This window comes from Phocoena phocoena, chromosome 13, assembly GCF_963924675.1.
Source record: "Phocoena phocoena chromosome 13, mPhoPho1.1, whole genome shotgun sequence".
Lineage (NCBI taxonomy): Eukaryota > Metazoa > Chordata > Mammalia > Artiodactyla > Phocoenidae > Phocoena > Phocoena phocoena.
The window spans coordinates 40,333,539-40,358,723 of record NC_089231.1 but is presented as its reverse complement, the minus strand read 5'-3'; the positions used below and the strand labels follow the sequence as shown (position 1 = coordinate 40,358,723).

Genomic DNA, 25,185 nt, shown 5'->3' with positions numbered 1-25,185 from the left:
GAAACTTCACGTGAAGCGTGAAATCGTTCTGGACCATGAAGTCCTCATTTCTGAAGCAGAGCTGACCTCTAAGACCACTTTCATCTTTAACACTGTTGGCTTATTTTGTGATTCTCGTAAGAAGTGCTTCATTCGTCATGTACTTTCTGGTGTCTCCCTGTGCCAGGCCCAGGACCAGCTCTGGGTGGACGCTAAACAACAGATGTATACACGTGGGCCATCGATGCCCGGCTTCACATGCACAGGTTAAACTGGAGCAAGGACGCTGACCGCTGAAGGGTTTACGAAGGGCGGGTGGTAAATGAGCAAGAGACATTTGCAAGAAGAGTTCTTGGGCCCAGAGTGGTGTTATTTTGTTCCAGGCAGCACGGCTGAGCTACCAGAACAAACGGTCCGAGTCCAAAATGAGCCAAGGACGAGGCAATGCTGGGGCCACTGTGGGCGAGTCACCTCACTGCTTGGCAACACACACCAACCTCCTCTATGCCCGCGCGAGGAGGTGGCTGCTATCACCTCGGTCATCCTCCTGCCTTTGACGCTCCACTGCATCAAAGTCTGAGCTCTGTCTTTGGGTGGATGGAGCCTGTGGCTGTACTCAGGCCTGAGCTGTACGAGAGACTTGGAGAATGAGGACCTGGCATTTTCAGTTTCTGCAGAGGGTAGGGGCCCCCAAGCTCAGGAAGGGGTTTGGATATTGGACCACTAGAACTATGGTTACTGATGATAACAAGAGCTGAAGCAATTATCAGTTGTCATCCTTCCTGTAGTTTTTAAAAAAGATCACAGCCAAAGAGGGTTAAAACACTCTTTTATTCCTCATTGTTTTCTACAGTTAAAGCTCCCAGGATCCACACCTTAGATCCACGCCACAATTGTCACATGTTCAGAAGTGACACAGCTTCTCAAAACCACGCAAGGTATGCAGGACGACTGGCTAAACTGAGTGGTGGACAGATCAAGGCCCTGCAGCTCCCCACTGTTGGAAGCAGCCGTCTAACAGGACAAGTGTTTGTTCCCAGATCTGGAGCACAGTGGTTCATGATTCCTCGACTAAAGGTTTGTCTCCTTCACACAAAGACCTGATCGGGAGCTCATTCTAAGAGCGATGGAAATCTGCTTCCTCCCACCTGCCCAGACGCGCAGCTGCGCACTGACAAATGCACACATGCCGTAAACACGCCAGTGTCACCCTCCTTAGCCCCCGGCCCTCCTGGCCACACCCCTGTGGCTGGGCAGCCCGGCTGGCCTTTGTATCACTGAGTCCCCCTCACCCGACCAGTTATGGACGGTGAAACAGACACATCTTCCTCTCCGCATCCTGACCTTTGCCCTTCATGCTGCTTCCTCTGGCTAAGTTGCCTCATCCTCTCCTGAGGTCTTTTCCCCCGGCTCCTGCTACAGGGCAGGCAGGCAGTCAACTCAGTCTGAGAGGAGAGGACTCGGTGCAGAAGAATACGACCTAAAATATCTCATGGGCCGGAGCCCAGCCCTCGCCCTCCGCACGTTCCTGGTGAGTCACTTTAGGCACTGCCTTCGTCCTGGGGCTCTTCTAAAAAGCAGATGCTCCCAGAAGAGGTCAAATGTTGAGTCATCATTGGTGTCCTACTGTGGGTTATTTTCATCAGATCACTTTCCTCTGAATTAGGAGGAGTCTCTAGGGGTGGAGGGAGCTTCTAAAGGTCAGCAAAGGGAGCCAAGGAGTAAGGAGGAGACCTGCTAACAGATCTGATCCACGGCTCCGGAGTCCCCATCCCTTCCTCCCACTGGCCGCCATGCCCCACCCCACCCCCACCTCCCAGGAGAAGAAGAGGCACAGCTCCAGCTGGCTGCCCCAGAGCCCGCTCCTGTCTGGGCCCACACCTCTAGCCCCAGCCCTTCCTACTGTACACTTTGCCCCTCAAGTCCCAAACCCTCACACCTACCAGCCTGCATTCTCAGCAGATCACATAGTTCCCGTTGGTACTCAGCAAATCCAGGTGCTGGAGTGGCCCTTTGCAGTTTACACATATGCTTATTCCATTTAGTCTTCACAACAAATCTGCAGTGGGTGGCTGTTATGCCCACCCCATCACTTAGGAACATGAAGCTCTAAGAGAATTAAAAATAAAATGAAATAATATCCAAAGGCAGAGGGAGGGGAGGGAGGGGATGTTTTAAGGTCTCACAGCTACATAGTGGCCAAGCTGGTTTGAGTCAACAACTTATCAGATGTCTGGTCGGGTGCTGGAGGACATCAGAGGCATTCCTGGAGGACCCGGTCCCTCTTCCAGTGTCAGGTCTGAGCCACTCAAAGCTTTGATCCTTCTTTCTTGCTTATTGCACTGGCAAGAATCTCCAGTGCAATGTTGAACAGAAGGAATGAGAACAGACGCCCTTGTCTTTTTTCTGATCACAGGGGGAGAGTGTTCATCTTTGATCATTAGGTTTGATGTTAGCTGTGGGGTTTTCATAGCTGCCATTTATCAGTTGAGGAAGTTGTCTTCCATTCCTAGTTCGCTGAGAGTTTTTAATCAGGAACAGAAGTAGGATTTTGTTAAATGCTTGTTCTGCATCTACTGAGGTCATCATATAGTTTTTCTTTTTAAGCTGTTAATATGAGGAATTAGATTGAGTACTTTTGAACGTTAAACCAATCTTGAATTCCTGGGTTAAATCCCACTTGGTTAGGATGTGTTATCCTTTTAGTATATCGTTGGATTTGATTTGCTAAAATTTCGTTAAGAATTTTTGCCTCTGTGTTCATAATTTGTCTGTAGTTTCTTTTCTTGTCATTTCTTTGATTGGTTTTGGTATTAGGGTAACACTGGCCTCATAGATTGGGTTTAGAGGTATTCCCTTCTCTTCAATTTTCTAGAAGACTTTGCGTATTATTTATTCCATAAATGTTTTGTTGAGTTATCTGTGGCTGTTTTGATACTTTTTGGTTGTGATTTAAAAAAAACATAATCCAGAAAATGTCAACATCAGGCAATCCCAATGGCTATTGTTGGCATCAGCATCCTCACCAGCAACAGACGGCATCATTAATGTTTATCATCCCTGACAACTCCCGGGAGGAATGAAGCTGGCATCCGAATGACGCTCTAGTGGTACTTTATGGGGCTGAAGTCACCAAGACCTTCTTTCTCATTCGACCCAAACATTTCAGAAACCATTGGCTTCTGAGAATTAGTACTAACTCTTCCAGACCCTGACCTCTTTTGCACCGTTCAGATTCTTTCCATCCTTCCCGGCTTAGCTGGCATCTCTTTTGACTTCCCTGAGAATCTGCCAACACCCCACCCGGGCCTGCCTTTGAATTCCTGTCACCCTGACAGCCAGAACTACCCAGTTAAGCTCTTTGTGAAATTCTGCCTTGTGTTATTTTCCTGTTGATTCTTCTATATGTTTCTCTCTAACTAGATTATAAGTCACTTGTCTTCTGTTGCCTCAGACACCTGATGGAGGGTTGACTGACGTAGGGCGAGTCATCCCAGCATATGGCGCATGATGGAGGGCTGACTGACGTAGGGCGAGTCATCCCAGCATATGGCGCATGATGGAGGGCTGACTGACGTAGGGCGAGTCATCCCAGCATATGGCGCATGATGGAGGGCTGACTGACGTAGGGCGAGGCATCCCAGCATATGGCGCATGATGGAGGGCTGACTGACGTAGGGCGAGTCATCCCAGCATATGGCGCATGATGGAGGGCTGACTGACGTAGGGCGAGTCATCCCAGCATATGGCGCATGATGGAGGGCTGACTGACGTAGGGCGAGGCATCCCAGCATATGGCGCATGATGGAGGGCTGACTGACGTAGGGCGAGGCATCCCAGCATATGGCGCCTGATGGAGGGCTGACTGACGTAGGGCGAGGCATCCCAGCATATGGCGCCTGATGGAGGGCTGACTGACGTAGGGCGAGGCATCCCAGCATATGGCGCCTGATGGAGGGCTGACTGACGTAGGGCGAGGCATCCCAGCATATGGCGCCTGATGGAGGGCTGACTGACGTAGGGCGAGGCATCCCAGCATATGGCGCCTGATGGAGGGCTGACTGACGTAGGGCGAGGCATCCCAGCATATGGCGCCTGATGGAGGGCTGACTGACGTAGGGCGAGGCATCCCAGCATATGGCGCCTGATGGAGGGCTGACTGACGTAGGGCGAGGCATCCCAGCATATGGCGCCTGATGGAGGGCTGACTGACGTAGGGCGAGGCATCCCAGCATATGGCGCCTGATGGAGGGCTGACTGACGTAGGGCGAGGCATCCCAGCATATGGCGCCTGATGGAGGGCTGACTGACGTAGGGCGAGGCATCCCAGCATATGGCGCCTGATGGAGGGCTGACTGACGTAGGGCGAGGCATCCCAGCATATGGCGCCTGATGGAGGGCTGACTGACGTAGGGCGAGGCATCCCAGCATATGGCGCCTGATGGAGGGCTGACTGACGTAGGGCGAGGCATCCCAGCATATGGCGCCTGATGGAGGGCTGACTGACGTAGGGCGAGGCATCCCAGCATATGGCGCCTGATGGAGGGCTGACTGACGTAGGGCGAGGCATCCCAGCATATGGCGCCTGATGGAGGGCTGACTGACGTAGGGCGAGGCATCCCAGCATATGGCGCCTGATGGAGGGCTGACTGACGTAGGGCGAGGCATCCCAGCATATGGCGCCTGATGGAGGGCTGACTGACGTAGGGCGAGGCATCCCAGCATATGGCGCCTGATGGAGGGCTGACTGACGTAGGGCGAGGCATCCCAGCATATGGCGCCTGATGGAGGGCTGACTGACGTAGGGCGAGGCATCCCAGCATATGGCGCCTGATGGAGGGCTGACTGACGTAGGGCGAGGCATCCCAGCATATGGCGCCTGATGGAGGGCTGACTGACGTAGGGCGAGGCATCCCAGCATATGGCGCCTGATGGAGGGCTGACTGACGTAGGGCGAGGCATCCCAGCATATGGCGCCTGATGGAGGGCTGACTGACGTAGGGCGAGGCATCCCAGCATATGGCGCCTGATGGAGGGCTGACTGACGTAGGGCGAGGCATCCCAGCATATGGCGCATGATGGAGGGCTGACTGACGTAGGGCGAGGCATCCCAGCATATGGCGCCTGATGGAGGGCTGACTGACGTAGGGCGAGTCATCCCAGCATATGGCGCATGATGGAGGGTTGACTGACGTAGGGCGAGTCATCCCAGCATATAGCGCATGAATTTCTAACTTCACGATGTCTGCTCATTCAGCAGTGGTTCTGCTAGGAAACAAACACGAGGCAGAACATCTTTTCATATACAACTTTGTCTCACAAATGGCTGCATATGTTCTATGTCAGTTCTGCATATCTCCTAAACATTACTCGGTTTTCCTATTGGCAAAACGGCGGGCCTGAGTTTTTTCTCTTCATGAAAACTCTAGAAGCGTGGATGACAACTTAGTGTCTCAATATCGGAAGCGTTTCTGCCTACATTTCATTACACTCTCCCATGAGGTGGAAATAGATAGTCTCATGCTCATATTTTAAGAGGCCTGTCTTTCCAGCCCTGGCCCTGCCCTGCCTCCTCTGAACTTGGCCTCACCACTCACTCCCTGAGCCCCACACCCATGTGCTGTTCGGTGCCCCAGGCCTCGCGTTGTGCACTTGGCCTGGAAATCCACCGGGGTCTAATTCAAACATATCCTCAAGTGAATGCTATCCACTCCCACCCCCAAGCAGAATTAATTACTCAAGTGTAAATTTCTAAAAGCCACCTTTTTATCTGCTTCATCACATTCTATTTTTTAAAATCTTTAGAACTCATTAATCAAACTCATTAATAAAATATGCCTTCATTTCAAAAATAAATAGGTTGATAGTCATTTCCATCATTGGAGAGTTTGTCAGTATTTCCAAGGGCAGTGAGCATTGATTCTGAAGGCCCAAACCCAAGCTGTTAGCAACTGTTAAAATAAACACGTCTACTACCAAAACCCAGGAAGTCTCTAAGTGCCGTCTTGTCTCACTGTTTTCCAGTTCCCCATTCTTGTGACCCTTGTTTCTCCCTGGCTGTAGTCTCAAGTGTCTCTTTGTATCTGCTTGTGGCTCTGCCTTGGCCCAGGGCTCCTGGCTATTTGTTTACTCTTCCCTTTTCTTGCCTTTCTTTGTTGCCTTCCTCATTCTTTTATTGTTGTCATAACTTGGGCTGGCTGGACATTAGGTCACAGCAGGTCTTGGCAATCAGGAGTCAAGAATGACAGTGACTCTCAGAAACTTGCCTAGCCACAGAGCCCAGCCCTAGTGAGGGTGTTGTGATAGGCACCCCATCTTCACTTCTTGCCTCAGAGAAATCCAGCACAGCAACGTGTCTGCATAGTTATTCCCTTCCTACCTAATCCCTGGAGACCAGCTGTCAGCCTAAGACTGAGTAACACACGGCAGGTGCCTTGGACCCCTGGATCCTGAGTGTCAGAGCCGCTTAGCTCACACACACACCCAGGCCCAGTGGGTACCAGATCACAGTGTTGATTAACTGACATTATGTTCATGTGAATTTTATGTGATTATATTTTTGTTCCCATTAGATTGAAGTTTAGTTCGAATTAAAATAACACTTTAGCCTTTAAAGTTCCATGTTGCATTTTTGCAACTCTTCAGCTTACCAGCCACTCAGGTTATTTTTTAGTTTTTCTTTAAGTGTTATATGTTACATCCCAAATATGTGTATCTAAATTTGAAAAACACACCTTCCTCTGACAGATGATCTTCCAGGCCCCTCTTCTGCTCTCCTTCCTCCTGCTTTCTTCCCTGGGCGGCTGACCCAGATCAAGGGCAGATCAAGGGCTCTCTAGCCCTCTGCTGCCCAGGTGGGTTTAGCCAACTGGGAACCAGAGCAGGAGATGGGTGGGGGAGAGGGACGTAGGGTATTTATTCCCCTAGCTCCCTCAGGGCAAGGTCACAGCTCTCAAATGGAGGACCCAGGTCCTCTCAAGGAAGACTTCTCTGTGAAGCTTTCTCCTTCTGTAGCAACCCCCGGAGCTGCACTCTCCCTTCTGGTTTCCTGACACCCAACCGCGCCGCTTTAAATTCTTCCTTTATTGAATCCTTCATGAGTTTTCCTAACTCTGTGCCATTGATTTCCTGCTGATAGATTTCAAAAAGTGTTTGAAATCCTCATTCAGAGGTAATGGCACATTGACAATGTCAAACCACATTTGGGTGCAGACACCTAGACATCTCATAACAAAGGAGAGCGACTGACTCAAATGGGAGCCTGGGTGAGAAACCCTTTGATTTCACTCAAGGCAGCTGCATCTCAAATACAGCATTTCTTTAATGCAACCGTCCTGTAATGACCATAAGACTCAGTGTTCTATTACTGCAAATCCTGTGTTGGGACTGATTAATGGCTTTGATTGCAGAATTACTGGGAAATGAGTAAATACCATAAAAGTTGTTTCGAAACGTGTTTTAAATCACCCCTGGAATTTGGAATCATGGCAATCTTAAACTCTTCCCTGCTTCTCCGTGTAGGGAGAAGTCAGGTTGTGGTTTTATGCCACCAGTATAAGCGACTCCATTCCCCTCTGCTCAGCCAGTTGGTGAAGTTTAGGGAAGGCGGGGGTTCAGCCTGAGAACCTAACCTGCAAGTCCCCAGGTGTTCTGTGTCTTGAGGACCTCCTGCATGCCAGGCCCTGCATCCAGCGTGTCACGTGCAGGGTCTCATCCATCCTCAGCTCAGTCCTGTGATGGGGCTGCTGGTCTTTCTCCTTCACCTGCCCCCAGACCTGCTATGCTTTGGGCTCCCCGGTTCCATGGTGTCCCCGCAGGCTGTCAAGGCCAGCAGACAGCCCCTCAGTTGGAAGGGGACATGGAGGAGACGCCACTAATCACTCACATGGGCCTTCCCACGGGTTACCTCACCTGCCAAGGTGACCAAGTTATGAGCCTAGGATTGCCCCACGATACCTGGCGACTCGCTCCCTGCCAGCATGTGATAGGCCTCTCAGAGGCCCAGTGCCCCGTCTGTTGAGTCTCATGGAGGGAAAATGGTGTCTGGAGAGATGAGTGTTCCTCTTTCTCACTGCTCACCGGGTGACTTTATAGTTCAGGGAGCAAACAGGAAGTAGGATCTTGCTGTGTCTCCTACACAGAGGCATTGGGGTGGCTCCAGGCACCCCCCATCACCCCCCAACTGTCATCATGGCAATGCCACAGGAGCCGCTGTGCAGAGCTGAGCCCTCTGCCCCTCCCGGGCCACCCTGTCCCCAGCCCCAGCCCCTGCCTGGCCCCTCCCCAGCCCAGGACTGTACCTGCAGACCTGAGCCAGGTCAACCCATGTCAGGTGGCTTCACAGGCCACCCCGATTCCCTGGTTATTTTCTCTTAACTTCACCCTGCGTTTCACAGCCCTGAATTTTGGAGAGCCCCCTTCCCCCCATCGCATTATGGCACGTGTTTTTGTGTGAGTGTTATTTACTTCGCTGTCCCAGTGAAGGAAGAAGGAAGTTGGAGGTTCCAGCAGCCCCATCAGGAGGCCGCCTTTCGAGGCCTGCCCTGCCCTCTGACCCCTTCCTGCCCTGGGTTCGTGACCCCACGCACAGGAGCGCCTCTGTCGCCTCTGGAACAGGCAGCCCCCCTCAGCCAGGGTGCCCACCCCAGGTTCCCAACAGCGCTCTCTGGAATGCAGACCACTCAGGCTCGGCTCGGCTAGGCCTCCAGGAGAGCTGCAAGCCGGGCCTCGGAGCATCAGAGACACGAGCTGCACAGAGAGAAGTAATCGTGCTCTCAGAGGCCACTGGGCTGACCCCACAGGGGGAGGGAAAAAGTTGCTCCTATTGGCAGCTCCAGTCTTGGCCAACCCCAGCCCTTCCTAACCCTCACCCGACCCTGCAGCCCGCCCCAGGTTGCATTTCTGTGCACTGAGAAGCATTTAACGCTCCATGACCCACCTCATCCCAAGGTTTGGCATCGTATCTTACACACACACACGCATACATGCACAAAAATACATATACACCTCTATACACATAATACATACAGGTTCATGCACGCTTATGCACACGTGTACACAGTTACACATAACGTGCACATATTCCATCTTACACACGTACACATACACACACACACACACACATATATATATATACACTCTCACAAACTACATAACCAACCGTTAACAGTGGCTCTCTCTGTTGCCAGGCAGAGTGGCACCAGTTCTGGTTCAATCCTTTCCACCCACCATCTCCCTTCGATGGGAAGTTGGGGGTAGGGGATAGTGGCCATTGGACCAGTTCATCCCCATCACACTGAGGTGCTATTAAATAAGTAACTTTTAGATTAAGAAGCAGAAGGGCCATGATTTAGGATGTGTCTGCTTGTGACCGAGGCGAGCGTGTTTCTGAGGATCATACCTTTTCCTCTTTCCAGCTGTGGACTCATCCAGGGCAGGGATGCTTTATGACTTTTTTATTTTTATTTTTTGATGTTTCGCTTGTTTTTACCCTAAGTCCTTATCACAGGCAGGTGGTGGGTGCCTGGTTTTAATGAATGGATGAAAGAACGAATGGATCAACAGATCCATTCATTAAAAGCAATGACTGTGATTAGTGGTGAAGATGACCACAAAAACTAGATGTTTGAAAGGATGGGTGAGGGATGGCATAAGGAATAAGATAACCTGATAAATTGTTACCTTCTAATTTTTTTCTCTCACTAACTCAAGTCTGCAAAGAAAAGTCATTTGATATTTTTAGTGCTAAATTAGTTGCTGGCTCCTGGTCTCACAGCTTTCTGGCTGGTGGAGAACATGAGCTATCCATGTTGAATGTCCTTGTCCCACGTTACACAGCAGCAGGGTATGTGTAGTGGGGGAGGGGAGAACCAGTTCTTGTCCTCTGTCCCCAAAGGGCCTCTTCAGGACCTGGGTTCCTTTGTAGCATCTGTTCCGGGGTGCCTCGGGGAGTGGGCATCCGGGCCGTGGCAGCCTGTGGTCCTGTTTCCCGAGCGGGGTCACATGCTCTAGGCCTCCAGGATCCAGGCTGTGAGTGGACGTGAGCCAGGCCCACTGGGCCAAGCTCTAAAGAGCTCGGGGTTGAGGACAAACTGGAGTGACATTCAAGTTGTTCACAGCACCATGCTAAACAAGACATCTCTATCTAAAACTAAGTCTGGCTTGTGGCCCCCAGTTGCCAGCTTTTTCTCTGGAGGAAAGATTCAAGCCCTACACAGACTAGTTCCCTCTGTAATTCTCCTAAGGATATATTTAGGGCACAGCCTCATCTCCAGAGGATGCCAAGCATTTCAGCACAGCTCCCTCTAGTTTCAGGCCTCCACAGAGTGCTGTGTGTGCATCTCTCCTGCCTTCCCTTCCACACATTCACATCCTCAAGGGCATCCCCCTAGAACCGCCTAGAGAGGTAAACTGGCCATACACCTTCAGCCCCATGTCCAGATGAAAGAGAAGGACAGACATTCAAATGGGAGAGTCTATTGAAGGAGAAGAATTGTCAGTGACCAGAGAGGGAAGTGGCCTTTGCTTGCTCTGGAGCACACTGAGAGATGGAGGAGGGAGAGTGAAGACGGTCCACTCTCCTTTTCTCCCTATGATGCTGGGATGTCGGCCCTGAGCAGAGAGATTAAGGATTAGATGGGAGAGAGGGGTTGGCATCTTAAATTAAGTGGCCTTAGATGTTTATCACCCTCCAAGTAAAAGTAATCTTGAGATGTCAAGACGTCAGGAATGGAAATTCAATTAAATATGTTTAAAGAAAGAGAAAGAAGGTAAAGTAAAGCCATTTCCTGTTTATGTCCTAGCAGTTTCAGCTACTAAATAGATCAACTTCCTCCAGCCCCAGGAGACACTGTCTACCCTGGGGAAAAGCCTTCTCATTTTGTGTTTATTCTAGACGATCTGGGTCTGACCCGAGAACATAGATCTCTGGAAGACAGAGCTAGTCTGACTTAGAGGTTACTGTACTCGCCTGCCCACTGCATCCTTCCCAAAGGGAATGAGGACAGGGCCAGCCCCAGCTCAGACGAGAAGCTGGGAAGAGGGAAAATATAGGAAGCAAAAAATGTGTAGAGATTACTCAAAAAAAAAACCTTAGCCCAGACGCACCGGTCAAAAGCAAAAAATACTCAGAGATCAGGGCGAGGGCTGCTCGAGCAAGGAGGCATCCTTGGCTTCCTGAAATCCTTAAGGGGCGGGGATCTGATGGCTCCTTCAGCTCATGCACGCCCTTGGCCTGTGGACCAGCCAGCGAATCTTTCTCTCAGGGACCTCGGTTTTCCCCACTGTCAAAATAGATACCAAAAGCTGGTTCCAGTGACCTCACCAAGTAGCATGAAATCAAATACAATTTCATGGCCTTACATGAAGGAGGAACTCTGAAAACTGCAGGAAGCCACCCTGAACCCAAAATATCCCTTGTTGTCACCATTGCCAATTACTGAGGCCCTTATGGAGACTGGTTACCTCTGTAATTCTCCGAAGGATGTATTTAGGGCATTCTTGCTTTGTAACTGTCTTTGGGATTTTGCAATACAGTATTCTACTAATTTTAAATATGCATAGTCTCAGCTTACAAACAAGTTGTGTTCCAAAAGTAGATTTGCAGGTTGGATAGTTGGCTCTCAGAATTCAGTTTCACATGAAAACTGTGCTAAAACAAAATCTGTGATTCATATGCAGTCAAGCTAGTAGAAAACAATACTGTTACAATGCGGTAATGAGGCCAAACGGAAAAAATATTATATTAAAACTGACCAAGTGAATGGTACACTGACTAGCTTAAATCCAGGTCCTTTAAAATTCTCCACTAATAGGCTTGAATGCTGCTGTTTCCTGTATCCCGAAGCCTTGTGCTGGGCATAAAGCAGACAAGGAGGGGAGGTGGAAAATTGTGATGGAATTCCTAGCAAGTCAGAGCAACCCACACATTTCTCCTCTAGAACTTCCCGGAGCTAGGCTCCCTCCACCGTCTGTGTCCACCGACCACTTCCTGGTGGGGCTCCACCCCACCCTTAACACGCCTCCCCATCTTCTTCTGGCAAAGATGAGGGCCACACACAAGGTGTTACGATTTAGGGGGCAGAGGGGTTGACATTTCTACTTTTAAATTTACTAAGATACTTTAACTGCAAAAAAGGAAAGTAGCAGGTCCTCAGTTGCCAGGTTCTAACCCAGAGGAACAGAGCATTAAATCAAGCATGGAGCGACCGTACTGTGTTACTGCACAGGCCACATATTCATGACGCCGGCCCTGAATGTGGCATCCACCTGCTGGACAGCCTTGACCCTCCTGGGTCATGTCCCATTTCCTGTCCATATTTCCCAGGTGCCTTCGTTTAGCCTCCCTCCATTGTGTGGACCATGCCAAGGGCCCCTAAGAAAGGCACCTCTGGGTCCTGGCCTCAGAGACGCCCTCTGTCTCCAGGGTCCTACCACTATTTGGCTAAGCAGACAGTCTCTAAACCAGCACACACTTTCCATCTCACACTGTGCCTGCCCAAAACTTCCTCTATGACAAACTTTCAAAAATAGGAACACAGCACCCCGGGACAAAGGCAACAGACATGGCTGCAGGGGTCACACTGGGTTCTTCCTGTTTCAGCATCTACTTGTTCACTGGTCTACACTTCAGCATGCTGGCTGCACCCAGGCCTTTCTTTAGGTTTTTAGCCAACATTAAGCCCCATTGTGATGGTTAATTTTATGTGTCAACTTGACTGGGCCACGGGACGCCCAGATATTTGGTCAAACATTATTCTGAGTGTGTCTGTGAGGGTGTTTTTGGATGAGATTCACATTGGAATCAGCAGGCTAAGTGAAGCAGATTGCCCTCCCCAGTATGGGTGGGCATCGTCCAATCAGTCGAAGGCCTGAATAGAACAAAAAGGCTGACCCTCTCAAGACTAAGGGAAAAAAACACACCCTGCCTGATTCCCTTGAGCTGGGACATCGGTCTCCCGCCTTTGGACTCAAACTGAAATGTTGGCTCTTCTTGGGTATGGAAACTGCTTGCTTGGGGACTGGAGCTTCCACCACCAGCTCTCCTGGGTCTCCAGCTATTGACTGCAGACTGTGGGACTTAGCCTCCATAATCTCACGAGCTAATTCCTTATAATAAATTTCTACTATCTGTCTATCTACCTACCCACCTACCTATGTATCAATCTTAAAAAAGCCTTTGTTCTTTATGTATTTATATTTTTACATATATATATATATAATCTCCTATTGGTTCTGTTTCTCTGGAGAACTGTAACTAATGCACCCCGTCTATCCAAAAAAAGTGCAGTTAGGATTGAAAGTGCCCATAATGATGAACAGGATGTCAGTGCCCTTCAACCAACGGCCCCCAGGAACACACCTGTGGGTGACCAGCATCACACTGAGGGAGAACATTCACTGTGGGGAACTGTGGAGCATCTCTGTAAGAATAGCAAGAACCTATTATAGAATTTGGGCTTTGGGGGTGATTGGGAAGGATCCAAGAAAGCAATGGATTGCACAAAAAAGTAAGGACAGAAAGTGAGACAATTCTATGTTTATCTCAACAAATACCTTCTCTCTGGGGAGGGCTAACTAGAGCAGGGATAAAGCTATGCTTGGTAAAGACGCTGCAGTCACTCATTTCAGCTGATGGGAGTGTTGTTTGGAAGTTTGTGGTGGCATGGTGATTTTGGTTTGCCCTGGCTTGGACAAAGGTACGAAGTGGCCCTGTGTTGTCTCACTTTGTCATGGTCTCAGAGTGGCCTTTTCTGATGTTGGTGTTCTGTGAGATTATTTGTGTCCCGCTACCCCATGTTCTCAGTCACTTCTGCTCCCCCGTTCTCCCCTCCCTTGTCCCGGCCTGCCCCTCCACCCAGAAGAGAGCTGAAAGCTTATCCAGAGAGGCAGATGGCTGGGTCTCCCCTATGCAGACAGAGGGTCTCTGGGACCTTCTGAGGGGAGTAGCCACAATACACACAAGCTTCTTTCCTGCTATTGTGACTCCCTTTCTAAAATCTTTGTACTCTGTGTTATTACCAAAACCCAAGCACTGTGCAGAACACTTTACATATATTCACGAAGTCGACCCTTCAAACAGCCCTAGAAGGTAAGTATAGTATTGTTTTCATTTTGATGGTGGGGTAACCCAGGTACCCATAGAGTAAAAAACAATAACAACAACAAAGCAGACCCTGACAACAAAGAGCTACACTCCACCCACCACGAAAAAGTCCCTCTTGTGCTTGATCACGTGGCACGATGTGCATCTATGCAGGATGACGTGGACAAAATCAGAGAACTTCCTTTCCATCTGCACACTGTTTCCAGAGTAAAGTATCATTTCGCCCTGGACCAAACCCTGCACTGCTCCCTACTGCCTAAAGAATGAAGCCCAAATGCCTTACATCGAGACCCAGGCCAGATTTGAGACCCTGTCTCGACTATGCCGGTGTCCTTAGTTTCCCCTTTCCCCTAAGTGAGCTTCCTGCTATGCCCACAGCCATACATTCACTGCCCCCTGGACATGTCAAATGCATTTCCACGTCCATGCTACTCCCTCCAGCTGGAATATCCCCCGACCTCCATCCAATCTCAGTTCCATCTCTCCTTCCCAACTCAGATCTGTATTCCTCTGTACAGTTTTCCTGGCAGGTATCCTGTGCTATTTTATATTCTTATTTATGTTTTTATGTATCACCCTTGTTGTCCCAATAAGACCTATGGTAGATAGTTTGCAAAACAACCACAATAGTTTCTCCCCTGCCTAGATGTGTGTCCTTTTGCAGCATGACTTGCCCTGGCCACTTCTACCTTCGAGAGGCAGAGTCTTTGTCTTCACTCTTTTGAGTCTGAGTTTGAATGTAAATATGACTTGTTTTGGCCATTGGAATGTTAGATAATCCTCGCCACCGTGTGAGGAGCCTGGGCTAGCCAGCAAAGGATTAGAAAACACAAGGAGCAGAGATGGATCTTCCCAGCTGATCAACCAAAGCCAAGCTATCCTAGACCAACCAGCCTGCCAGATGTGTGAATGAGGCCATCCTAAATCATCCAGCCCCAGTTAAGCCATCCTGGACAGAAGAGCATTCAAGCCAACCCAAGGAATTGTGAACAAACAATAGATGTTTGTTTTTACGTGCCAGGACATTTTGAGATGGTTTGTTATGCAGCAAAAGCTAACAAATACAACATTATAAACTCCATCAGGTGCTGCGCTATGACCCACCTTACCTGAATTCTTGGAATTCAGCCTTGCACATGACAGTCAGTCTTCAATAAATGTTTGTTTTTGATGATAACAACTTGAATAAAGAATGTCGAGGAATTCCCTAGAATTCCAGTGGTTAGGACTCCATGCTTTCACTGCCAAGGGCTCAGGTTCAATCCCTGATTGGGGAACTAAGATCCCACAAGCTGCAAGGCATAGCCAAAAAAAATAAATAAATAAAGTAAAAAAAAAAAAAAAAGAATATTGAGAGCTGGAGTTTGAAGGAGGCCAGGCCTAGCCTTCAGAGAGGATGGAGATCTGGGGGTGCCTGGGAAAGTTGTTTCATGCTTAAAACCTGGACTGAGCCAACTGGGTGATATCAGAGTTCATGTTAGCCTACCTTAACTCTGTGGAGTTTCTATCATGAAATCCCCTTTTCTCACAGGACAACTTAGCTATGCACTAACTTGGCCATCACATGCTGGATTCAGCTGATGGAGTAGCAGGAAGGGGTTACCTTTGGGAAGAGAGATGCAGCCTCTGGAGGTGAGCTCTCACATTTTATCATTCCTTCCATTTATCTAGTGTTTATTGAACACCCACCACGTGCCTGGTGGTGGGCTGGGGACTAAGGAAATGAACAAGCCTGATCCCACCAAGTCCTCAAGGGGCTCTAGTCTGAAGCGTCAGAACACGTCTGACCGTCTCCTGGCTCAAGTTCAACAAGAAGAGTGGTGAGTTAGAGAGCTCCTGTTCTAGGGCTCATTTTCCTGAACAAATGTATAGACAATTTCCCAAGTCTTTAAGTTTATATTTTCTTAACCAAACTGAACTTTCCTTAAGAAAACAAGTAAAAATTAATTGTCCTTAATGGTATAATCATCGAACTCCAGATGTGACGAAACTCCATGCAGCTGAGTCCTGGGTGCCTCATTCTCAACATCAAGACCTCAGACCATGGTGGAAGAATGAAAGGCAGTGATGCCTGGTGTCCTCCGGAGGTTCTGTGACACCCTGCCTGATGGCCAAGGGCCTGACCCTGGCTCCTCGGATGGGTTATAGTAATCACACACCCAGTCATGGATTACTGGGTATTGAGTGCTTATTATTTAAGTGCTAACAGTTTTAAACACTCTGTTCTTTTCAATTCTCTCAGCAACCCCGTGAGATAGGAACTACTATGATGCCTTTTTGCAGATGAGAAAACCGAAGCACTGAGAAGTTAAGTAACTCACCCATGGTCACACAGCTAATACGTAGTGTTTTCGTTTTTATCTTTCGTAAAGCTTGCACCACTTTAGACCTGGCCTGTTAATAGCACTGCTGGGAGACTCTCTGGACTCCTTTCCTTTCCTCCCACTCTAGAACTTCAGTGTCCCTGCAGCCCAGCACTTATTTATAGGTGGTAACTTGCCTTCTGCTGTTTTTGCTCTTAGAGGATTGGAAGTGCTTCTAACACAGCACTTTACTTCCAGTTTGGTTTATCTTTGAGCTTTAGCTCAAAACAAATAGGAGAGCCTGACCTGTTCCCTCCAGGCAGCTTCTGAATGAGAGCCTTCCAGAACTGTCAGCCAGCGCTTAGCTGACACCAGCCCAGCTCCAGGCTGCAGGTGACTTGGGGAGGCTCTGGGAGGCTCCCGGGCGCTCCTGTCCCAGCGCTGAGCAACAGGCCTGCAGACAGGGCTGGCTGAGTGAGGGAGTCACTGGGTCCAAGAGGCAGGAAACGACCTCACCTGCCAGGCCAGGACCAGTCTTTTCTACTTTCAGTTATAGACATTTTGTAAAAAGAAGAAGAGAAAACCCTGGAGAGATGGCTCCCTACCTGGATGTGGTCCCCAGCCCCTCCCTTCCTTTCCTGCTCTCTGTCCTGAGCTACTTCCCTCCCTCCCTCTCCTCTCAGCCCAGCCCTTCCTTTCCTCCTCCTCTCCCATCCCCCTTCGCACACAAGATCTCCTCTCCCTTTCCTAAAGTCCAGCCTATAGGAATTTCCTCCTAATTCAGATCCGGTTTTCCGGCGTTACCATGGCAACCCGTGGCTACCAAGGCTTTTCAGCAGAGTCACTTCTCCCCTACATTTTTCATAGAAATCTGCATTCTACATCTTGCTCCTCCCCACTTGCCGTGTTTGAGCGAAACTCTAGCCCCAGGCTCTCCAACATCTTTAAATGTTTTTAAACAGCCATATCTCTTTTATATCAACTATGTTGATGTGTTTTGAATAATTTAAGATATAATGTCATCAACTTAGTTAATTCCGAATACATCAGTACAATTTTCTCCATGGAGCGTACCTGGCTTACTTAGTGAGGGGTCGACAAGTTGCATTTGTATTCATGCAGGGGCGTTGACAGGAGCTGAATTGTGAATACTGAGTAGGGAAGTGGCTCAGGTGGTGCCCCACAGGGAAGGTGGGAGCAAACCAGGAACCTGCCCCAAGGAAATTGTCCTGCCCACAAGTGTCAGTGAGAGCTTGTGAAAATAGGCACAAAACACCCAGAACTCAGCATCCTCTCCAAGCCCTGAGCAAAAAATCCTAGATCTGGTGCAAAGGAAAGAATGTGCCCTCTGAAATGAGGCAGAATTGAGTGTTATCCTCAACGCTGTTAATGAACTAGCTGTGCTTGGGCAGGTTCCTTACCCTCTCTGAATCTCAGCGGTGTATCTTTCAAAGTTATTGGGAGGAATAAATGGGCTAATGCGCGTAAAAGGGCCTAAAGTAGTTCTCGGTACACACTCGCTAGAGTAACTGCCATATTCCAGTTATTGTCATGAGCAGAGGTCTACGAGGCAGCATCAAGATTCAAGCTGAGCACAAGAAGCAGATACCAAGGTTACCTAATGATCAGGCCGCACAGCTGGTAACCAAACCAGAAGTCATGGGCTCAACACTCCAAAGTTCATATAAGCAGTAATGAGACATTAAGGCACCAGGTCTCACCAGACGCTGGTAACAGGAGCAACATCGTAGCATCATCAGGTGGAAACTGACCCGGCAAAGGAACCGTGCACTGGCTGCTCTCCATGGCCTACTGGAGATGTGCTGGAATGTGTGTTAGGCAAGCCAAGAGCTGGGAGCAGGACAGTGTAGGGAGGGAAAGTCAGGTCCCTACTGGGGCCCAGAAAAGAAAGTTGAGCACACACAGATGGGGACTTGACCTGAGCTAGTTCAGCAGGACCCGTGAGTGTGGGGTTGGTTCCAAGCCTTGAACCTTCAACTTGAAAAATATGTTATGCAGAAGATTCTGATTCTGAAATTTAGTGCATAGCAGGACGGTAAATGAGACATTTCCTGGCATCCACAGCAGCAGGGGCCACACCAGCAGCGCTGTACATACTAAGAGACTATACCTACAAAAGCAACCACTAGCTCAAGACCCCCTTCTAGGATATATAAGAGGAGATCAAGTAAACTACTGGGGGCCCCTTCTTTGGAAGTTGTTTCCCAGGCAGAGGTAGCAGGGAGCGGGGCAGAGAATTTGGCCCATGTCTGCTCGAAGGTGGTGGGCTGCTGTTTGAGAAAAATCTAAAGGTGAGACCTTATAATTAAAGCTTCTCCTGAGGGTGGAGGAAGAAGAGAAGCCAACTGCACTTTTAGTAGCAAAGGAACACAGGTCTCACCACGGGTCAGCCATGAGCTCCCTGAGAGGGAGTCAACTGTATAGTCTTGAACAGGACTCTGCCTGGAGGAGTGAGATGACACAACAGAGGGTCTGTGTGGGGCAGACTTAGGAGCCAGGAAGGAGTCATAAGTAGCCAGCTGGAAGAAGCATAGTCCAGGACAGAAAACTGTGGTTCGAGGGATCCTGGCAAACCCACAGAAGAGATCTGTGAGGGGGAAAATTAGCATCTGAACACGAGTCACACACAGAAGGCACCAAACCAGGTGACAGTAGTACAGATCTAGTAAGAACTTTTCTCTTCCGCTTACCTTCCTCTCTCCTTGAGCCAACCACGGAGAAGCTAGAGGCAGGATGGGGCAATAGAGGGCAACAAGATGGGGAGATAAGGAAGAAAAAACTGGTCTCCACACCTACCCTCAGCCACTGCATGTCTCCTAGCCAAGTATGGTCTTAACCAGGAGAGGAGCTTAATCCAGGTGAAGGATACATTTTTTTTTCTTTTCTCAGCTTTATTGAGGTATAATTGACAAAAATTGTATGCATTTAAGGGGTACAACTGATGGTTTCATATAAATACACATTGTGTAAATACACACCACAATCAAGCTAATTAGCATTACCTCACATAGTTACCATTTGGGGTTTTGTTTTGTTTTCTTTTCTTTTCATCCCCCTACCCTCCATCCCCTCTGGCAATCACGTTTTGTCCTCTGTATCCATGAGTCTATTTCTGTTTTGTTTCGTTTGTTCATTTCTTTTGTTTTTTAGCTTCCACATATAAGTGAAGGCATAGTCTTTCTTTCTTTGTCTGACTTACCTCACTTACCATAAGACCCTTTAGATCCATCCATGTTGCCACAAAAGGCAAGATTTCATTCATTTTTAGGGCTGAAAAGCTATGTTATATTCTATTGTGTATCTATTTCATATCTATCTATCTATCTAATCTTCTTTATCCATTCATTTATCAATGAACACTTAAGTTGCTTCCATATCTTAGCTAGTGCTGCAATGAGCATATGAGTGCATGAATCTTTTAGAATTAGTGTTTTTGTTTTCTTTGAAAAAATACCCCGAAGTGGAATTGCTGGATCATATGGTAGTTCTATTTTTAATTTGGGGGGGAAACTTCGTACTGTTTTCCATAGTAGCTACACCAATTTACCCTCCCACCAACAGTGCATGAGGGTCCCATTTTCTCCATATCTCACCATCTGTTGTCATTTGTGGTCTTTTTGATGATGTCCATTCCAATAGATGTGAGGTGATATCTCATTGTAGTTTTGGTTTGCATTTCCCTGATTATTAATGATGTTGAGCATCCTCTCACGTGCCTGTCGGCCATCTGTATGTCTTCCCTGGGAGAATGTTTATTCAGGTCCTCTGCCCATTTTTTTTTCCCCCATGGGCAAATCTGTTTTATCCAGAGTAACTGAAAAGTGGCACCAGCAGCAGCTCCTAGCCACCCCATGGGTGGATCCTGCAGATGCTCTGCTGCACAGGAGGCACGGGACCCAAGTGCAATTCCGCTGACACCAAGTTCTAGAACAGGTAAAACACACCTATGGCAGCCATAAAGTCAGCAGGTTTCCACCCGGGAGTGGGGGTGGGGGGATGCGGTGGGAGTAGCTGGGAAAGGACACAAGGGGCTTCTGCAGTGGGGAAGAACAGAGAAGGGGCCGAGCATGTTCTAGGTCTTGATCTGGACTCAGGTGCTGGGGAGGTGCACGTGCGTAAAATTTCATGGACTGACACGCTGTGCACACTCAGCGTGTGTATGCGCAACTCCAGTTTTTTGCTGTTTCTTTTAAGGGAAACAATTGGATCTGGGAAGGTTGGCATCTTTTAAGCTAGGGAATGGTGGAGAATTCTCTCTTCTTGTCTGATAAAGTTGAGGAAGAAAACTGAAAGTCTTCTAGAGGTGATGTCTGGAGAGATGGGCGACTGAAATATAAGGGGCATTTCCTCGCCAGCAGGAGGATAAAAAGTTGCCATCTTCCACCATCCGAGTCCCAAAGCTCGGAGAGATTTCCAAAGATTGTTTAATTGATTTTTCTCCTATTTATATGCAGATCATAGTGTCTGGGGCCCAGAAATTCAGACACACGGCTTTGGGTCCACTCAGCCCCGTGAAGAATCCTGTCTGAAACTCGCATAAAGTCAGACACACACGTCTTCAGAAACACGCTGTTGCCTTTTTGTCTGGGGCTCCAGGGAGCGGGTGCAATGAGCAGGGCCTCAGACACGCTCCCATCTGCAGAGTCCCGGGGATCCCATCCCTCTGTTCTGCTGCATTGCAATCCAGCTGGTGTTCACAGTGTGTTCCCCAAAAGGGCCAAACCCTGTCACCACCACTGCCTTCCTGAGCTGCTCCATGGGGGGTTCAGACTGCACCTCTGACCCACTCCTGTCTGGACTCCTCTGCCCATTTTCTAAGCGAGTTATTTGTTTTTGATGTTGGGCTGTATGAGTTCTCAGTATATTCTGGATAATAGCTCCTTATCAGATATATCATTTGCAAATATCTTCTCCCATTCAGGAAGCAACATTTTCATTTTGCTGTTAGTTTCCTTCCCTGTGCAAAAGCCTTTTAGTCTGATGTAGTCCCACTGGCGTATTTTTGTTTTTGTTTCCCTTGCCTGAGGAGACATATCCAACAAGATATTGCTAAGACCGATGTTAAAGAGTGTTCTGCCTATGTTTTCTTCTAAGAGTTTTATGGTTTCAAGTCTTACATTTAGCCTTTAATCCATTTTGAGTTTCTTTTTGTATATAGAGTGAGAAAGCAGTCCAACTTGGTTCTTTTGCCTGCAGCTGTTCAGCTTTCCCAGCACCAATTATTGAAGAGATTGTCTTTCCCCATCAATTATTCTTGCCTCCTTCATCATAGATTAATTGCTCATGTAAGTGTAGGTTCATTTCTGGGCTCTCTATTCTGTGGCATTGATCTCTGTGTCTGCTTTTGCCAGTACCATATTGTTTTTATGACTGTAGCTTTGTAGTATAATTTCAAATCAGGGAGCATCATACCTCCATCTTTGTTCTTCTTTCTCAAGGTATTTGAGCTAGTTGGGCTCGTTCGTGTTTCTATACAGTTTTAGAATTATTTGTTCTAGTTCTGTGAAAAAAATGCCAGTGGTATTTTGATAGGGATTGCATTGAATCTGTAGATTGCTTTGGGTAGTGTGGTCATTTTAACAATATTAATTCTTCTAATCCATGAGCATGGTATACCTTTCCGTTTCTGTCATCTTCAACTTCTTTCATCAACATCTTATAGTTTTCCAAGTACAGATATTTTACCTCCTTGGTTATATTTATCCCTAGGTATTTTATTCTTTTTGATATAATTGTAAATGGGATTCTCTTAATTTGTCCTTCTGATAGTGTTCATTGCTATTGTATAGAGACACAAAACATTTCTGTATATTAATATTGTATCCTGCAACTTTATTGAATTTATAGTTTTTTGGTACTGTCTTTCAGTTTTTCCATACATAGTATCATGTCATCTACAAACACTGAAAGTTTTACTTCTTCCTTTCCAATCTGGATTCCTTTATTTCTTTTTCTTGTCTGATTGCTGTGGCTAGGACTTCCAATATTGTGTTGAATAAAAGTGGCAAGAGTTGGCATCCTTATCGTGCCCCTGATTTTTCTTTTTAACATCTTTATTGGAGTATAATTGCTTTAAAATGCTGTGTTAGTTTCTGCTTCACAGCAAAGTAAATCAACTCTATGTATACATATATCCCCATATCCCTACCTCTTATGCCTCCCTTCCATCCTCCCTATCCCACCCCTCTAAGTGGTCACAAAGCACTGAGCTGATCTCCCTGTGTAATACAGCTGCTTCCCACTGGTTGTCTATTTTACATTTGGTAGAGTATATATGTCAGTGGTACTCTCTCCTTCACAACTTACCCTTCCCCCTTCCTGTGTCCTCAAGTCCATTCTCTATGTCTGCGTCTTTATTCCTGTCCGGCCCCTAGGTTCTTCAGAACCATTTTTTTTTTTTTAGATTCCATATATATGTGTTAGCACATGGTATCTGTTTTTCTCCTTCTGACTTACTTCACTCTGTATGACAGACTCTAGGTCCATCCACCTCACTACAAATAACTCAATTTCATATCTTTTTATGGATGAGTAATATTCCATTGTATATATGTGCCACATCTTCTTTATCCATTCATCTCTCGATGGACACTTAGGTTGCTTCCATGTCCTGGCTATTGTAAATAGTGCTGCAATGAACATTGTGATACATGACTCTTTTTGAATTATGGTTTTCTCTGGGTATATGCCCAGTAGTGTGATTGCTGGGTCATTTGGTAGTTCTATTTTTAGTTTTTTAAGGAGCCTCCATACTGTTCTCCATAGTGGCTCTATCAATTTACATTCCCACCAACAGTGCAAGAGGATTCCCTTTTCTCCACACCCTCTCCAGCATTTATTGTTTGTAGATTTTTTTGATGCTGGCCACTCTGACCAGTGTGTGGTGATACCTCATTGTGGTTTTGATTTGCATTTCTCTAATGGTTAGTGATGTTGAGCATCCTTTAATGTGTTTGTTGGATATCTGAACATTTTCTTTGGAGAAATGTCTATTAAGGTCTTCTGCCCATTCTTGGATTGGGTTGTTTTTTTTTTTGATATTGAGCTGCATGAGCTGCTTGTATATTTTGGAGATTAGTGCTTTGTCCATTGCTTCGTTTGCAAATATTTTCTCCCATTCTGAGGGTTTTCTTTTCATCTTCTTTATGTTTTCCTTTGCTGTGCAAAACTTTTAACTTTCATTAGGTCCCATTTGTTTATTTTTGTTTTTATTTCCGTTTCTCTAGGAGGTGGGTCAAAAAGGATCTTGCTGTGATTTATGTCATAGAGTGTTCTGCCTATGATTTCCTCTAAGAGTTTTATAGTGTCTGGCCTTATATTTAGGTCTTGAATCCATTTTGAGTTTATTTTTGTGTATGGTGGTAGGAAGTGTTCTGATTTCACTCTTTTACATGTAGCTGTCCAGTTTTCCCAGCACCACTTATTGAACAAGCTGCCTTTTCTCCGTTTTATATTCTTTCCTCCTTTATCAAACATAAGGTGACCATATGTGCGTGGGTTTATCTTTGGGCTTTCTAACCTGTTCCATTGATCTATGTTTCTGTTTTTGTGCCAGTACCATACTGTCTTGATTATTGTAGCTTTGCACTATAGTCTGAAGTCAGGGAGCCTGATTCGTCTAGCTCCGTTTTTCTTTCTCAAGATTGCTTTGGCTATTTGGGATCTTTTGTGTTTCCATACAAATTGTGAATTTTTTTGTTCTGGTTCTGTAAAAAGTTCCATTGGTAGTTTGCTAGGGTTTGCATTGAATCTGTAGATTGCTTCGGAGAGTATAGTCATTTTCACAATGTTGATTCTTCCAATCCGAAAACATGGTATATCTCTCCATCTGTTTGCATCGTCTTTAATTCCTTTCATCAATGTCTTGTAGTTTTCTGCATACAAGTCTTTTGTCTACTTAAGTAGGTTTATTCCTAGGTATTTTATTCTTTTTGTTGCAGTGGTAAATGGGAGTGTTTCCTTAATTTCTCTTTCAGATTTTTCATCATTAGTGTATAGGAATGCAAGAGATTTCTGTGCATTAACTTTGTGTCCTGCTACTCTACCAAATTCATTGATTAGCTCTAGTAGTTTTCTGGTAACATCTTTAGGATTCTCTATGTATAGTATCATATCATCTGCAAACAGTGACAGTTTTACTTCTTCTTTTCCCACTTGGATTCTTTTTATTTCCTTTTCTTCTCTGATTGCTTCCAAAATTATGTTGAATAATAATGCTGAGAGTGGACAACCTTGTCTTGTTCCTGATCTTAGAGGAAATGGTTACAGTTTTTCACCATTGAGAAAGATGTTGGTGTGGGTTTGTCATATATGGCCTTTATTATGTTGAGGTAGGTTCCCTCTATGCCTACTTTCTGGAGAGTTTTTTTTTTTATCATAAATGTGTGTTGAATTTTGTCAGAAGATTTTTCTGAACCTATTGAGATTATCATATGGTTTTTATCCTTCAATTTGTTAATATGGTGTATCACACTGATTGATTTGCGCATATTGAAGAATCCTTGCATGCCTGGGATAAACCCCACTTGATCATGGTGTATGATCCTTTTAATGTGCTGTTGGATTCTGTTTGCTAGTATTTTGTTGAGGATTTTTGCATCTATGTTTATAAGTGATATTGGCCTGTAATTTTCCTTTTTGTGTGACATCTTTGTCTGGTTTTAGTATCAGGGTGATGGTGGTCTCGTACAATGAGTTTGAGAGTGTTCCTCCCTCTGCTGTATTTTGGAAGAGTTTGAGAAGGATAGGTGTTAACTCTTCTCTAAATGTTTGATAAAA

At 46.8% G+C, this 25,185-nt stretch overlaps 1 protein-coding gene across 1 annotated transcript in view; it reads left to right on the top strand.

Moving 5' to 3' along the window:
* The first annotated feature begins 829 nt into the window (after positions 1–829).
* Positions 830–25,185, top strand: part of GALNT1 (polypeptide N-acetylgalactosaminyltransferase 1) — a 199,436-nt gene continuing 175,080 nt past the window's right edge. The window contains exons 1-2 of the mRNA XM_065890586.1: positions 830–917; positions 15,615–15,681. The gene's annotated coding sequence lies outside the window, so the exon portion shown is untranslated. The remainder of the gene's footprint in view (positions 918–15,614; positions 15,682–25,185) is intronic.